At 36.5% G+C, this 5,943-nt stretch overlaps 1 pseudogene; it reads right to left on the reverse strand.

The window, feature by feature from the left end:
* Positions 1-2,414: 2,414 nt before the first annotated feature.
* Positions 2,415-3,261, reverse strand: LOC112817977 (microtubule-associated protein RP/EB family member 1 pseudogene; annotated as a pseudogene).
* Between the last annotated feature and the right edge of the window lie 2,682 nt (positions 3,262-5,943).

The following is a 5,943-nucleotide window of genomic DNA, read 5'->3' on the forward strand; positions in this document are numbered from 1 at the left end:
CCCTATAAAGGTCAAATTTGTTTCTTAATGGCAGAAATTTTCAAAGGTATGGTGGTGAGCAAACTGATATAATTTATTATTAACTTCCACAGACGCTTCCTTTCTTCAATATTTAGATTTTTTAATTACATATTAAATATGATTTGCAGTGTTAGCTCAGATTACACCGACATCTTTGGTGGTATTTATTCAAGAGATGACCTATTACACATTTTTGTAAATAACCAGTTGATCCCCATGATATTTTTTTTATCTTAAGCAGCTTAAAAATCTAAGGCCAAGAAGAAAGCATTATTAAAAGAATCTTTTTCTAGCAGAATAAGGATATCACACTTAACAAAAGCAAGGTTGTGCCACATTATTTTAATCATGAGTTGAAATTCTAACAATTTGTAAACAAAACAATTATATCAATTTATAAATTAATGTAACATTTTAAAATTTCCCCAGAAAGTGATTATATTTAATGTAGCGATCTCTATTTATTCTTGTCAACAAGGAGTACATGACCCACTAAGTATTTATTAAGTAGGGATAGTGCACTTTGACGTAGAAATAATGAGAGATAAATATTCCTTCTATCATTATAGATACAATTTAATTGTCCTCCTAAAATCAATTCTTATTTTGAATCTGTTAGAAATTCATAAAGTTTTAGCAATATTAATCATTCAGTAAGACTGATATATAATCTTTTAGTTCACTTTACCTGCATCATTTAGCTCACTTTACATGACAACCAGAAGAAATAAAATTTAATGTCCCCGTATATATGGAGTATGACAAAGATTCTTTGCTTGACCAAACTTTAGTCAGGCCCCTGAACCTTCTCTTTGGCACATCTATCCATTCATTTCCTTGTAAAATCTAGTTTTAGCAAGAACTCTGCCAAAAGTCAGGTTAATCAGAACTCCTCACTTTCCACATCTGATTACCTTGGCTACCTGAACAGGTTCCTCATCCTCCACATCTCCCAGGTGATGTCTGATCACTCTGGCCTGTCCTCAACAAGAATCCTGTTAGGTCAGCTTAGCCAGAATCTCCCTTATCCCTGATGTCTCCTAATTTTCCTTTCACTGGCCATGCTCTACACTGCTCCTTAGCTATAAATACCCACTGGCTTATGCTGTATTTGGCATTGAGCCTAATCTCTCTCCCCCACTATAATATCTCATTACAGAGGTTCCTATATATATTGCAATGATCCTGAATAAAATCTGCCTTACTATGTTTAATAAGTGTCATTGAAAATGTTTTTCTTCAACAAGTTTATGAAATACATATATGCATACATATAATTGATATATCTATTATAAAATTATTCCATGTTAAGAATTAAAAATATTATTTTGCCCATCCTGAAAAAGAATAATAGATCAAATGAGTCATTAATTTAATGACAAATATCAATTAAGCACCTTCTATAATGAGGCACCGTACTGAGTTTATTAACAAAGATTCATTAATTAATGAAACTAATAAAGAGCTCTTTGAAGCAAGAGTCCTCATACAATGTGTTTTTTTTGACCACCTGTAATTCTTCATGAAAATATAAACAAAAAGTCACATAATACACCTACTATGTCTGTACTTCAGTTTTAGATTCTCAAGAATACAGGTGATTCAAAGGTGCACTAAAGGTTCAGAAACACTATGGTAACTTTGAAAACTCAGAGAAGCTGATTCACAAAATAAAGAAATGACTCTAGTTATCTACATTAGAACATCATCCTGGTGATTCTAATACAAGTAATCAATGGAATACACTTGATTATTAAGATTTTTTAATTTATTTTTAAGTAATCTCTACACCCAACATGGGGCTCAAACTCACAACCCCAAGATGAAGAGTCACATGCTCTACCAACTGAGGTAGCCAGGCGCCCCTACAGAGCAACTTTTGAACTTTCCTTTTGGACCAAGGTCTAGGCCTTTGAGGATTCAAGTAGCCCTGGAAGGCCCGTGAACAGCAGATTCCAAAGGTCCAGAGATCTGGCCCTTCCTTCTCAGACACAATGTCAAATACATGAAATCCCCTGTCATGTTACATTTTATATTTTGAAATAAGGAAACATTCAAATACTCTTAAGGCATTTACTTATTAAAATGTTCTCTGCCAAGATTTCACATTAGCTTAAAATTCAGATCAGTCTTTACCTTTCTGTAGTGAGCTCTCCACCTCAGAGATTTATGTATTACATAAAAACACCTTCTCCAGCAATCAGTGTTACCAGCCACCACGCAGTGAGCCCCATGGTCAGCCTCTTTGTTCCCTAGGTGAACCAACTAGAATTTAATACTGCTCTGCTACAAAAGTCCTAAGTCAAACTCATTGGAAAAGAAGTAAAACTTCTGCAAAGTGCACTTTAAGAAGAGGTACATTTTTTGCTTATGAAAAGAAACCCGTGAGTCCTCTAAGAATAATAAAAGGGAGGTTTTATACTTAAGCACATGATTTGGAGTGAAGAATTCGCATGTTGCTCTGCTGGTCCAGGCTGTCGACACTCTTCTTGTTCCTCCTGTGGGCCCCCTTCATCAAGTATCACAAAGCCTTCGGCTCTGGCATGCAGAATGTCCACCATCCTCTGCAATACAGAGTTGTTTTTGCCCTCGTTCTTCTGGCAAACCAATTCAATGTTCCTTAGCTTTCCAAAGTCGAAATCTCTCTTTCTTCAAGTCTTAAACGGTAAGTTTCAATACACTGACTTGCTGCATCAATTCACCACTTCATCATCCCCGTTGCCCACACCAACTTTCTTTTGTACCACAGCCGGGCCAGTCTTAGGGGTTGCAGTGGTTCTGTGTGTTGCAATGGATCTCTGTAGAGCTGCACTGCTAGAGTCGAGAGGCTTCTTTGGTTTGTTCAGAGCTGGAGCAACAAGAGAGGGAGCAACTGTCCTTCCTTGACCTTGTCTGGCAGCTACAGGGTCATAGTCTTTTCCATCACAGTTTGCATCAGAAAACTTCTTGAACCATGGAAGGAATTCAAAATTGTCCTGGAACTTCCCTTTTACTAATTTGTCCACAGGAATTATTTTGTCAACACCCATTCTCTTAAAATCTGCTTGTAGCATTTTGAAGTTCTGGATGTATTCGTCTTCAAGGCAATGGAGCCAGGGAGCAGCATGTCCATAAACTGACAGTAGGCAGCCCCTGAACACAACTGCTCAACCTTTGTCAGATTCAGCTTCCGAGAGACTCATTGATCCAGGCCAGCAAGTCATGTCGACTCAGGTTATGGCCGGTGACTGATGATGACTATACGTTGGTTCACGACCACATCCACTGCCCCTGACCGCTTAGGTTCAGTCTGGTTTAAACTGCCAGATCTGTCTACCAGCTCACGTGATGATCTCACACGCACTTCCCTTCCCTTCCCCATTGCGCACCAACCTACCTGAAAGTGAGGGCTTTAAAGATCAAAAGTTTATTAGCTAATCATTCTGTGGGGTAGCAACTTGGCTTGGGCTCTGATGCTCTCAGCTGGGCTCACTCTTGTACCTGCCGTCAGTTTCTAGTGCAGTAAAGGACTGGTTGATTGTCCCTTAGGGCACATATATTTTCTGTGGGAGGTGATGGAGACTGGAGTTACTGAATACAGTTCTCCCCTGTGTGTAGCCTTAGTAGGATGTAATAACTGTGATAAAGACTGAAGTGGGGATATACCCAATCTTTATTCTCTTAACCTCATACCTCATGCCAGTGCCTGTTAGCCAAAGCCAAGAAGGGTCGAAGGGCAAGAATGCCCACGTAATGTCAGCCTCCCAGGAATAAAGAACAGGGTAAAGAAAGGTCATCTATCTAGAATATGACAAACAGAGTAAACAGCATAGAACTTATAAGCTTGTTTACCATTATTTTAATGGATATTGCAGAGATAAAAATTTGAATCTTGACTTATTCTGGTTTAAGTTAACCACAACTTTTGTGCTTTATTCCAGACAAAGCAAGAAACTTCAAGCACTTTAACTCTTTGCCTTTCCCAATTTCTACGCACTGTTCTTATGGATTTTAATTGTGTATTTAAACTCATCAACACTTTATCATTATCACTGTTTTGATAGAAGCAATATTTATTTGGATTCACCAATATATTTAGCCTTAATTTTTGCCTGTATCTCCTAGCTATACCCTCACTGTTTAAAGAGCAATATTTGGTATTTTCTTTAACTCAGTTCTACTATGGTAAATTATTTCAAATTTTGTGTATCTGTAAATGTCTTCTTTCATTTTCATTCTGAAATATTTTTTCTAGCTTTAAACTCCTAGCTTGACAGTTATTTTATTTCAACACTTTAAAAATATAATTTGTCTTCTAGCTTTTATCATAGTTAGAAAATAGATTTAAGTTCTATTATTGTTCCTTTGATGGCATTATGTTGTTGTTGTTTTTCTCTAGGGGCATGTTAAAATTTCTTTTGTCTTTGCTTTTCTGCAATTTTACTCTATTGTATTACTATATAGATAAATTGTTTAAAATTCTACTTTGGAGCCAGGTTTTCTTTAACATATGGCTTATTGTCTTTATCAGTTTGGGAAATTTTCAGCCATTACCTCATCAAAATTTTGTCACCACATTCTTTCTCTTCTCTTTCTAAGACTCTATAAACATGTCCCATCACATCACAGGTTCTCACCACACTCAAGGAGAAGGGATCATATAATGTATCCATATCAGAAGGGGAATCTTGGAAGACATCTTGCAAGTTTAGCTATCACAGAGAACAATATTCCTGATAGTTCTGGCAACATCATTACCTTCCATCCTGTAGTTTTAATAAGCTACTATTATGTTCAATACTAGTGACTTAACATCTGTATTTTTTTCCAGAAGAGAGAAGGATATCCTAATGGTAAAATTCCCTTTTAACGAGAGCTACTGCTACTAAATTAGGACAAAGATGGGGTAAATTAATACACTTTCGTAAGAAATCACATATGGTAAGAAATGTAAGAAACTATTTTGGATAACAAGAGAAATGAAGCTTCTTCCATGTCACTAAATAAATTACAATTTCACAACTGATAAAATTTTAAGCTATTATTTAGTTTCTGTATATTCAATATGTGGGTAATACTAATTACTGTCTCTTATTTTCCCTATGCCTTTCATTTGAGTATACTCAGTGTAAAAAGTATATCAGGGGATACCTGGGTGGCTCAGTCAGTTAAACATCTGCCTTCACCTCAGGTCATGGGTCTCAGCTCAAGTCCTGGGATTGAGTCACACATTGGGCTCCCTGCTCAGTGGGGAGCCTGCTTCTCCCTCTACCGGCAGGTCCCCCTGCTGATGTGTTCTCTGTCTCTGTCTCTGTCTCTTTCTCTCTCTCTGACAAATAAATAAATAAATAAAATCTTTTTAAAAAAGAGAAAAGAAAAAGTATATCAGGGAGAAAGGAAGGGTAGAGGAGATATTGAAATATGGTGACTTGATAGAAGCTTGTGTTAGAGTATTCCTTAGGGGAAACAAAGAAATTACAGAAAGAAATCAAATAATGTAAATGTTTATTGGTTGCCTACTCCTTGTCATAGTGTTTTTTTACTGCTTACTTTTGTAACTGACACAACTGTGACCGTAAAATGGTCAACCAATATCACTCAGAACTTGCACAACATCATTAAATATTATTCCTTGTCACCATCCATCAGAGCATCCATGAATCATTTGTATAGGAATCAAGTTATTTCTCTTTCTCACAGACAAAATAGACTAAAATCCATCTTATAACCTCTACTCACTAAAACCACAAGGCACTGATTATTCTCCCTGGTCTTGTACATAGAAGCCAACTCAATCTTCATTAATTCCTGATCAGCAAGAAATAAACATCAGTGCCATTTACAGCCATCTTTCTAAATGCTCTTTCGTTTTTGCTTTTGGTTTTGACCCACTTCTAATTCAATCCGGTTTTATCTATCATCAACCAAACTTTGTTTATCATT

Source organism: Callorhinus ursinus, unplaced genomic scaffold (assembly GCF_003265705.2).
Source record: "Callorhinus ursinus isolate GAN/ISIS: 27379988/994484 unplaced genomic scaffold, GSC_fseal_2.0 scaffold1, whole genome shotgun sequence".
NCBI classification, from domain to species: Eukaryota; Metazoa; Chordata; class Mammalia; order Carnivora; family Otariidae; genus Callorhinus; species Callorhinus ursinus.